The following is a 12,549-nucleotide window of genomic DNA, read 5'->3' as shown; positions in this document are numbered from 1 at the left end:
TTTAGAAATGTTATTTATGATTTGTGAAATGGCTGAAAAATAAATCATCCAGTTGTATTTCTAAGTGTTTACTCCAGAATATAGAGGTGATAAAAGGTACAATAGTTTAAAATCATAAATTAATAATGAAAGATGTTTTAGATTCCTTTATGCAAGCAGGAAAATTGCAGAATGAGGACTTTAAACCTCATGATAGTTTTTACACTCTGATAATACAACAAAAAGTAGTTTACCCCTTACAAGTGCCATTTGGTATTTCTTTAGTATTATTCTAGATTTATTTGATTTCCACGCAATAAGAAATTTGACTACTTAAAAAATATAGTAACAAAATTCAATAATATATAAATTCAGATTATTTAGACAACTTTCAAAGACCGAGTGCTATTTTCAGCTGGTTTAACCAATACTTACACTCTGTCTCTTTCCTTCTCTGTCCTCCTTAAGTATTATACTTTTTAAAAGATGCTATTTCCGGGCTTCCCTGGTGGTGCAGTGGGTGAGAGTCCACCTGCCGGTGCAGGGGACATGGGTTCGTGCCCCGGTCCGGGAAGATCCCACATGCCGCAGAGCAGCTGGGCCCGTGAGCCATGGCTGCTGAGCCTGTGCGTCCGGAGCCTGTGCTCCACAATGGGAGAGGCCACAACAGTGAGAGGCCCGCCTACCATGCAAAAAAGAAAAAAAAAAAAAAAGATGCTACTTCCAGTGCTCATATGCTGTATAATCCATCATGTTGGATTAACTGATGACCAAAGAGAAACAAAATTACATAGATAGATGATAGATAGATAGATAGATAGACAAATTTGTTTCCAATAAAGCAAAAATGATTACAAAAGCAGACCATAAACATTCTGAAGACATTCAAATCTTTTCAAAGTCATTCTTTGACAAGGTACGGTGTTTTGGATTGATCTGAACAATTGGCATCTGTAGAATATTAATGAGCTTACAGAAGTGTCCCTGCTCTGATGTGTCCATTTTTGAATAGGATCTACACTGTGTGCATTATTTGTCTGTGGTGAAAGCTTTTCATTTGACCTTAATGCTGTAGTTTTCCTGACATTTTGGGTAGGTTTCTAACATACAAATGTATCCATGGAGAGAATTTTTCAAGTTATTTTCTTACAGTCTTGAAAATCGTCTTTGGCTCTTTTGACCCATAAGAATATTTTAGATATGCAGAGAAGACATATTAAAAAATACCGAGGTTTTTTTTTTCTTGTTTCCTCTTCTAAATACATTAACCAAGAGTATTATTTCTAATTCTATTTATGTAATTTTAAGAGTCAGCAGTGATTAGTGAAATCCAGTCCCTGACATTATTGTTTCACTTGGGTCTAGTTTCTAATATTTCCTGAGCTTTAGTCTTATTTAAAAGATAGGTACAGCATCTTATAGGGCTTTTGTGGAAATTTAACTGAGCAAATAAATATTTAATAAGCACTTAGCATAAGTACTCAATATTTGAGTCAGAGATCCCTTTATTCATTTTTGTATACCTATAGATTAGGTTATAGGTTAATTAGATTATAATACATTTAAATCAGTAAGGTAAGAGACAAGCAATTTGAACTTTTGAAACTATTCCATCTAGTTAATGTCACTATATCTAGTGCCATATTGTCTGTGTGTATGTAGTCAGAGAGAAGTAACTTGTTATCATGCTTTTATTGTATCTTCTTGGAAAAATAAAATGGATTTGCCTTCCCTCTACCATTTAAAACTTTTTAAAATTATAAAACATTTCTATTCACAGTCCCTAATAAAAAGGTAGATGCCTTTGTCACTTCTACCCCAACTTCTGAAACAATAATTTGAGGTGGTTTTCCATACAGCACTTCTAAACGTATGGGTATAAAAACAGATGTAAATGGATATAAAAAGAAAAAACAGGAGGGAGAAGATACTTTCTCTGTAAACCATGGTGGCAATTGAAGATTTTATTTGATAGTATTTTATTCTGGTTTATACTTTTGCATTTTCCATATTTTGTAAAAATTGGAATGTGCCACTTATCTAATCAAAAAAAGAAAAAGAACTTAAAAACAATTAATAAAAAATAATAATGAAAAAGCAGTATATACAATTAGATCTATATGATTACAATATTATTTAAATTCATCAGGAATATAGGAATATAGAAAAATAATGAAAAGAGATATGAAAAATTACTATAATATTGTGTAAGGTTAGTGTGATTATGTACGATTTCTTTCTTTTCTTGGTTTTCTAATGGTATTCTATTACAGGGATGAGCAAACTATAAGCCTTGGTCTAATTTGTAAATAAAAGTTTATTAGAACAGCCACACCCATTTTTTTTTTAGTATTGTCCGTGGCTGCTTTTGCACTAAAACTATTAAGATGAGTAGTTATGAGAGAGACCATACAGCCTGCAGAGCCTAAAATATTTATTATCTCACCCATTACAGGAAATGTTTGCTGATTCTTGCTTAATAACTATATGAATGTTATAAAGTGAATAAAATAAAATAAAATGTAATTGTTGATCTAATTCAACAATGAATAGAACCTTTACCACAAGTATCCAAAAGGAGAAATAAAAAAAGGCAATAGAAAAAGCCAATAGATATGCCAAAAACCTACGCAAGGATTATTCCATTCCTTGGTTCAGCATTAAACTGGAAGGAAAATCCAGAACTATAAGTATCAGTTAATGAGATCAGGACAAACAAATGGTGATTAAGTACTCGAAATCCTAGTCAGAGCAATTAGGCAAGAAAAAGAAATCAACATCCAAATTTAAATGGAAGAAGTAAAATTGTCTGTTTGCAGATGACATGACCTTATATTATAGAAAACCATAAAGACTCCACCAAAAACTGTTAGAACTAATTGACAAATTCAGTAAAGTTGCAGAATACAAAACCAATATATAAAAATCAATTGTGTTTCTAAGCACTAACAATGAACAATTGGAGAGAGAAATTAAGATAACAATTTCATTTAAAATAGCATCAGAAAGAATAAAATACATAAGAATACATTTAACCAAATAGGTGAAAGATCTATACACTGAAAATTATAACACTGATGAAAGAAATTGAAGACAGAAATAAATGGAAGGATATTCCGTGCTCATTGATTGGAAGAATTAATATTGTTAAAATGTTCATACTACCCAAAGCAATCTACAGATTCAATGCAATCCTTATCAAAATGCCAATGAAATTTTTTGCAGAAATAGAACGATCAATCCTAAAGTTCGTATGGAACCACAAAAGGCCCCGAATAGCCAAGCAATCTTGAGAAAGAACAGCAAAGCTGGAGGTATCACACTCCCTGATTTCTAACTCTATTACCAAACTAATAAAATCAGTGTGGTATCGTCATAAAAACAGACACATAGATCAGTGAAACAGAATAGAGAGCCAAGAAATAAATCCATGTATTTTGTCAATTAATTTTTGACAAAGGTGCCAAGAATATACAATGGGGAAAAGATAGTGTCTTAAATAAATGATGCTGGGAAAATTAGATATCCACATGCAAAAGAATGAAACTGAACCCCCATCTTACACTATACACAAAAATCAACTCAAAATGGATTAAAGACTTGAACATGACCTGAAACCATAAAATTCCTAGAAGAAAATATAGGGGGTAAGCTCCTTGACATTGGCCTTGGTGATCATTTTTTTGGATTTAACATCAAAAAGCGAAGGCAACAAATGCAAAAATAAACAAGTGAGACTACTAAACGAAAGCTAAACTAAAAACTTTCTGCACAGCAAATTGTCCACAAATTGAAAAGGCAGCCTATGAAATGGGAAAAAATACACGTAAACCACATATCCAATAAGAGGTTAATATCTAAAATATATAAGTAACTCATACAACTCAATATCAAAAAACACAAATAACCCAATTTTAAAATGTGCAAAGGACCTGAATATTTTTCTAAATGAGATATATAAGAGGCCAACAGGTACATGAAAAGGTGCTTAATTTCACTAATCATTAGGGAAATGAAAGTCAAAACCAAAATGAGATATTACCTCATACCTGTTAGAATGGCTATTATCAAAAAGACAAGCAATAGCAAATACTGGCAAGAATGTAGAGAAAACAGAAGCCTTCTATGCTGTTGGTGGGAGTGTAAACTGATTCAGCCTCTATGGAAAAAGTTTGGAGGTTCTTCAAAAAATTAAAAATAGGACTTCCGGGGAAGATGGCGGAAGAGTAAGACGCAGAGATCACCTTCCTCCCCATAGATACACCAGAAATACAGCTACACGTGGAACAACTCCTACAGAACACCTACTGAATGCTGGCAGAAGACCCCAGACCTCCCAAAAGGCAAGAAACTCCCCCACGTACCTGGGTAGGGCAAAGCGGAGAGATTCCCGCACAGAGGATCGGTACCGACCGGCACTCACCACCCCGAGAGGCTTGTCTGCTCGCCTGCCGGGGCAGGCGGCGCTGGAAGCTGAGGCTCGGGCTTCGGTCAGAGCTCAGGGAGAGGACTGGGGCTGGCGGCGAGAACTCAGCCTGAAGGAGGCTAATGCGCCACAGCTAGCCGGGAGGGAGTCCAGGAAAACTCTGGAGCTGCCGAAGACGCAAGAGACTTTTTCTTCCCTCTTGGTTTCCTGGTGCGCGAGGAGAGTGGATTAAGAGCGCTGCTTAAAGGAGCTCCACAGACGGGCGCGGGACGCTGGGGCTGCTGCTGCCACCGCCGCCAAGAGGCCTGTGTGCGAGCGCAGGTCACTGTCCATGCCGCCCTTCCGGGAGCCTGTGAAGCCCGTCACTGCCGGGGTCCCGGGATCCAGAGACGGCTTCCCTGGGAGAACGCACGCCACGCCTCGGGCTGGTGCAACGCCTCTGCCGCTGCAGGCTCACCCCGCACTCCGTGCCCCTCCCTCCCCCCCGGCCTGAGTGAGCCAGAGTCCCCGAAGCGGCTGCTCCTTTAACCCTGTCCTGTCTGAGCGAAGAGCAGACGCCCTCCGGCGACCTACACGCAGAGGTGGGGACAAATCCAAAGCTGAGACCGTGGAGCTGTGAGAACAAAGAAGAGGAAGGGAAATCTCTCCCAGCAGCTTCAGAAGCAGCGGATTAAAGCTCCACAATCAACTAGATGTACCCTGCATCTGTGGAATACATGAATAGACAACAAATCATCCCAAATTGAGGAGCCAGGAGTCAGTGCTATGCATCTGAGGTGGGAGAGCCAACTTCAGGATACTGGTCCACAAGAGACCTCCCAGCTCCACATAATATCAAACAGCGAAAATCTTCCAGAGATCTCCATCTCAACACCAGCACCCAGCTTCACTCAATGACCAGCAAGCTACAGTGCTGGACACCCTATGCCAAACAACTAGCAAGACAGGAACACAACGCCACCCATTAGCAGAGAGGCTGCCTAAAATCATAAAGTCTGCAGACACCCCAAAACACACCACCAGACGTGGACCTGCCCACCAGAAAGACAAGATCCAGCCTCATCCACCAGAACACAGGCACCAGTCCCCTCCACCAGGAAGCCCACACAACCCACTAAACCAACCTTAGCCACTGAGGACAGACACCAAAAACAACGGGAACTATGAGCCTGCAGCCTGCAAAAAGGAGACCCCAAACACAGTAACATAAGCAAAATGAGAAGACAGAAAAACACACAGCAGGTGAAGGAGCAAGATAAAAACCCACCAGACCTAACAAATGAAGAGGTAATAGGCAGTCTACCTGAAAAAGAATTCAGAATAATGATGGTAAAGATGATCCAAGATTCTATTTCCAAGATCCAAAATCTTGGAAATAGAATAGACAAAATGCAAGAAACAGTTAACAAGGACCTAGAAGAACTAAAGATGAATCAAGCATCGATTAAAAACACAATAAATGAAATGAAAAATACTCTATGTGGGATCAATAGCAGAATAACTGAGGCAGAAGAACGGATAAGTGAGGTGGAAGATAAAATAGTGGAAATAACTGCTGCAGAGCAAAATAAAGAAAAAAGAATGAAAAGAACAGAGGACAGTCTCAGAGACCTCTGGGACAACATTAAACACACCAACATTCGAATTATAGGGGTTCCAGAAGAAGAAGAGAAAAAGAAAGGGACTGAGAAAATATTTGAAGAGATTATAGTTGAAAACTTCCCTAATATGGGAAAGGAAATAGTTAATCAAGTCCAGGAGGCACAGAGAGTCCCATACAGAATAAATCCAAGGAGAAATACGCCAAGACACATATTAATCAAACTGTCAAAAATTAAACACAAAGAAATCATATTAAAAGCAGCAAGGCAAAAACAACAAATAACACACAAGGGAATCCCCATCAGGATCACAGCTGATCTCTCAGCAGAAACTCTACAAGGCAGAAGGGAGTGGCAGGACATAATTAAAGTGATGAAGGAGAAAAACCTGCAACCAAGATTACTCTACCCAGCAAGGATCTCATTCAGATTTGATGGAGAAATTAAAACGTTTACAGACAAGCAAAAGCTGAGAGAGTTCAGCACCACCAAACCAGCTTTACAACAAATGCTAAAGGAACTTCTCTAGGCAAGAAACACAACAGAAGGAAAAGACCTACAATAACAAACCCAAAACAATTAAGAAAATGGGAATAGGAACATACATATCGATAATTACCTTAAATGTAAATGGACTAAATGTTCCCACCAAAAGACACAGATTGGCTGAATGGATACAAAAACAAGACCCATATATATGCTGTCTACAAGAGACCCACTTCAGACCTAGAGACACATACAGACTGAAAGTAAGGGGATGGAAAAAGATATTCCATGCAAATGGAAACCAAAAGAAAGCTGGAGTAGCAATTCTCATATCAGACAAAATAGACTTTAAAATAAAGACTATTAGAAGAGACAAAGAAGGACACTACATAATGATCAAGGGATCGATCCAAGAAGAAGATATAACAATTGTAAATATTTATGCACCCAACATAGGAGCACCTCAATACATAAGGCAAATACTAACAGCCATAAAAGGAGAAATCGACAGTAACACAATCATAGTAGGGGACTTTAACACCCCACTTTCACCAATGGACAGATCATCCAAAATGAAAATAAATAAGGAAACACAAGCTTTAAATGATACATTAAACAAGATGGACTTAATTGATATTTATAGGACATTCCATCCAAAAATAACAGAATACACATTTTTCTCAAGTGCTCATGGAACATTCTCCAGGATTGATCATATCTTGGGTCACAAATCAAGCCTTGGTAAATTTAAGAAAATTGAAATTGTATCAAGTATCTTTTCTGACCACAATGCTATGAGACTAGACATCAATTACAGGAAGAGAGCTCTAAAAAATAAAAACAGATGGAGGCTAAACAATACACTACTTAATAACGAAGTGATCACTGAAGAAATCAAAAAGGAAATTAAAAAATACCTAGAAACAAATGACAATGGAGACACGACGACCCAAAACCTATGGGATGCAGCAAAAGCAGTTCTAAGAGGGAAGTTTATAGCAATACAATCCTACCTTAAGAAACAGGAAACATCTCGAATAAACAACCTAACTTTGCACCTAAAGCAATTAGAGAAGGAAGAACAAAAACATCCCAAAGTTAGCAGAAGGAAAGAAATCATAAAAATCAGATCGGAAATAAATGAAAAAGAAATGAAGGAAACGATAGCAAAGATCAATAAAACTAAAAGCTGGTTCTTGGAGAAGATAAACAAAATTGATAAACCATTAGCCAGACTCATCAAGAAAAAAAGGGAGAAGACTCAAATCAATAGAATTAGAAATGAAAAAGGAGAAGTAACAACTGACACTGCAGAAATACAAAAGATCATGAGAGATTACTACAAGCAACTCTATGCCAATAAAATGGACAACCTGGAAGAAATGGACGAATTCTTAGAAATGCACAACCTGCCAAGACTGAATCAGGAAGAAATAGAAAGTATGAACAGACCAATCACAAGCACTGAAATTGAAACTGTGATAAAAAATCTTCCAACAAACAAAAGCCCAGGACCAGATGGCTTCACAGGTGAATTCTATCAAGCATTTAGAGAAGAGCTAACACCTATCCTTCTCAAACTCTTCCAAAATATAGCAGAGGGAGGAGCACTCCCAAACTCATTCTATGAGGCCACCATCACCTTGATACCAAAACCAGGCAAGGATGTCACAAAGAAAGAAAACTACAGGCCAATATCACTGATGAACATAGATGCAAAAATCCTCAACAAAATACTAGCAAACAGAATCCAACAGCACATTAAAGGGATCATGCACCACGATCAAGTGGGGTTTATTCCAGGAATGCAAGGATTCTTCAATATACGCAAATCAATCAACGTGATACACCATATCAACAAACTGAAGGAGAAAAACCATATGATAATCTCAATAGATGCAGAGAAAGCTTTTGACAAAATTCAACACCTATTTATGATGAAAACCCTTCAGAAAGTAGGCATAGAGGAAACTTTCCTCAACATAATAAAGGCCATATATGACAAACCCACAGCCAGCATCATCCTCAATGGTGAAAAACTGAAACCATTTCCACCAAGATCAGGAACAAGACAAGGTTGCCCACTCTCACCACTCTTATTCAACCTAGTTTTGGAAGTTTTAGCCACAGCAATCAGAGAAGAAAAGGAAATAAAAGGAATCCTAATCGGAAAAGAAGAAGTAAAGCTGTCACTGTTTGCAGATGACGTGATACTATACATAGAGAATCCTAAAGATGCTACCAGAAAACTACTAGAGCTAATCAATGAATTTGGTAAAGTAGCAGGATACAAAATTAATGCACAGAAATCTCTGGCATTCCTATATACTAATGATGAAAAATCTGAAAGTGAAATCAAGGAAACACTCCCATTTACCACTGCAACAAAAAGAATAAAATATCTAGGAATAAACCTCCCTAAGGAGACAAAAGACCTGTATGCAGAAAATTATAAGACACTGATGAAAGAAATTAAAGATGATACAAATAGATGGAGAGATGTACCATGTTCTTAGATTGGAAGAATCAACATTGTGAAAATGACTCTACTACCCAAAGCAATCTACAGATTCAATGCAATCCCTATCAAACTACAACTGGCATTTTTCACAGAACTAGAACAAAAAATTTCACAATTTGTGTGGAAACACAAAAGACCCCGAATAGCCAAAGCAATCTTGAGAACAAAAAATGGAGCTGGAGGAATCAGGCTCCCTGACTTCAGACTATACTACAAAGCCACAGTAATCAAGACATTGTGGTACTGGCACAAAAACAGAAAGATAGATCAATGGAACAGGATAGAAAGCCCAGAGATAAACCCACGCACATATGGTCACCTCATCTTTGATAAAGGAGGCAGGAATGTACAGTGGAGAAAGGACGGTCTCTTCAATAAGTGGTGCTGGGAAAACTGGACAGGGACATGTAAAAGTATGAGATTAGATCACTCCCTAATACCATACACAAAACTAAGCTCAAAATGGATTAAAGACCTAATAGTAAGGCCAGACACTATCAAACTCTTAGAGGAAAACATAGGCAGAACACTCTATGACATAAATCACAGCAAGATCCTTTTTGACCCACCTCCTAGAGTAATGGAAATAAAGACAAAAATAAACACATGGGACCTAATGAAACTTCAAAGCTTTTGCACAGCAAAGGAAACCATAAACAAGACCAAAAGACAACCCTCAGAATGGGAGAAAATATTTGCAAATGAAGCAACTGACAAAGGATTAATCTCCAAAATTTATAAGCAGCTCATGCAGCTCAATAACAAAAAAACAAACAACCCAATCCAAAAATTGGCAGAAGACCTAAATAGACATTTCTCCACAGAAGATATACAGACTGCCAACAAACACATGAAAGGATGCTCAACATCTTTACTCATTAGAGAAATGCAAATCAAAACTACAATGAGATATCATCTCACACCAGTCAGAATGGCCATCATGAAAAAATCTAGAAACAATAAATGCTGGAGAGGGTGTGGAAAAAAGGGAACACTCTTGCACTGCTGGTGGGAATGTGAATTGGTACAGCCATTATGGAGAACGGTATGGAGGTTCCTTAAAAAACTACAAATAGAACTACCATATGACCCAGCAATCCCACTACTGGGCATATACCCTGAGAAAACCATAATTCAAAAAGAGTCATGTACCAAAATGTTCATAGCAGCCCTATTTACAATAGCCCAGAGACGGAAGCAACCTAAGTGTCCATCATTGGATGAATGGATAAAGAAGATGTGGCACATATATACAATGGAATATTACTCAGCCATAAAAAGAAACGAAATTGAGCTATTTGTAATGAGGTGGATGGACCTAGAGTCTGTCATACAGAGTGAAGTAAGTCAGAAAGAGAAAGACAAATACTGTATGCTGACACATATATATGGAATTTAAGAAAAAAAATGTCATGAAGAACATAGGGGTATGATAGGAATAAAGACACAGATCTACTAGAGAATGGACTTGAGGATATGGGGAGGGGGAAGGGTAAGCTGTGACAAAGCGAAAGAGTGGCATGGACATATATACACTACCAAATGTAAGGTAGATAGCTAGTGGGAAGCAGCCGCATAGCACAGGGAGATCAGCTTGGTGCTTTGTGACCGCCTGGAGGGGTGGGATAGGGAGGGCGGGAGGGAGACGCAAAAGGGAGGGGATATGGGAACATATGTATATGTATAACTGATTAAATTTGTTAAATAAAAAAAGAAAAAATATTAAAAATAGAACTACCATATGATTGAGCAGTTCTACTTCTGGGTACATATACAAAGGAAAGGGAATCATTATCTCAAAGAGATATCTGTATTTGCCTGTTCACTGAAGCATTACTCACAGTAGCCAAGATATGGAAACAAACTAAGTGTCCATTGACAGCTGAATGGATAAAGAAGTGTATACACACACACACACACACACACACACACACACTGAAATATTATTCAGCTTTAAAAAATGATGAAATCCTGCCATTTGGGACAACATGGATGAAACTGGAGAGCATTATGCTAAGTGAAATAAGCTAGACAGAGAAAGACAAATTCTACATAATAACACTGTAGAGATGGAGAGGGGATGGTAAAAGTGTACAAACTTTCAGTTATAAGATGAATAAGTTCTCAGGATCTAATGTGTAATATGGTAACTATAGTTGATAATATTGTGCTGTATAATTGAGATTTGCTAAGAAAGTAGAATATAAAGTGTTCATACCAAAAAAAGTAAATATATGGGGTGATAGATGTATTGATTAACTTGATTGTGGGAATCCTTTCAAAATGTACATGTATATCAAATCATGTTACACATTAAATATATTACACTTTTATTTGTCAATTATACCTCAGTAGAGCTGAAAAAACTCAAGAAAAAAAATGTGATTAAATCTGAATGTCTGAGAACTTCCTTGCAGATACGCCTGACTCACATAATGTAAAATAAGCATTTTAATCTTCAGCCCTGTTATCTGTTAATTGCAGATTATATCGATTTCCCTCCACCTATGAAATACTGTAAAATATTATGTTAAAAAGGCTTAAGTACATTTGCCAAAATTAACATTCAGAAAAAGAGTGAAGGTGATAGTTGTCCATATTGTTACTTCCATTCTAATACTCACCATCATAGTATTTATTCTAGGGAAACAGTGCTCTACCTATTTTAAGTTTCATTTTTATCATTTTGCCTATATGAGTTTCTGAAGGCAAAGTCCTTGGGTAGAACTATGGACAAATTAGAAAACTTTAAAGAAAGTTTTCACTCAAAATCTGGAAGGTGCGTATAGAAGATCACCAAAAATATCTTAGATACAGTTTGACATCAAACAAAAATTAAACCTCTGTGTCTGTTCATAGATACCTGTTTAGTTTTTTTGGTAGGTTTCCTGAATTAGTGGCAAATTTAGCTTTTATTTGCTTATTTTCTATATTGTCTTACCAACAGACAAGTGTTTCCTTTTTCCTCTACATTCCAATTGAAAAATATTCACAAATGGAATGAGAGTAGTAAAAGGAAGGTGCTGAGAAATATTGGTGATTACAGCTAAAGGCCAAGGAAGCAGCATCGCTCTACAAAGAAACATTGATGTTAAGGAACCAAGATTTTTAAAATTTAATTTCAGTTGTATTAAGCTATATGTGATCATTTCTTCCACAAGAGAGTGGGTGCTCTATACCATAAAGCTAGCAGTTAAGTGTTCCTAGGCATATCCAAAAAGAAAGTCCCTTTCTTTGAATAAAAATAACATACTATCCATTTGATTGGGAGCATATCATTGCTATGAAGAATTCATAAAATGTATCATTCATAAAATGATAGGTATCACCAGTTTTGGAAGTGCATTAAAATTAATTCATTAGAATCACACAATTTCTAATCCTATAATTTTAGAAAATAGATCTATGCTAAAATGTCTTTAAGTATTGTCAATTATTAAAAGTGGAGGACTTCCCTCATGGCTCAGTGGTTAAGAATCCTCCTGCCAATACAGGGGACATGGGTTTGAGCCCTGGTCCAGGAAGATCCCACATGC

General features: G+C 37.1%; 1 protein-coding gene across 8 annotated transcripts in view; it reads left to right on the top strand.

The window, feature by feature from the left end:
* Positions 1–12,549, top strand: part of SLC16A7 (solute carrier family 16 member 7) — a 178,026-nt gene that overhangs the window by 99,746 nt on the left and 65,731 nt on the right. The gene's annotated exons all lie outside the window — the stretch shown is intronic.

Source organism: Mesoplodon bidens (genome assembly GCF_964165515.1).
Source record: "Mesoplodon bidens genome assembly, chromosome: 11".
Classification (NCBI taxonomy): Eukaryota; Metazoa; Chordata; class Mammalia; order Artiodactyla; family Ziphiidae; genus Mesoplodon; species Mesoplodon bidens.
The sequence above is the reverse complement of the archived record's forward strand: the minus strand, read 5'-3'. Positions and strand labels throughout refer to the sequence as shown.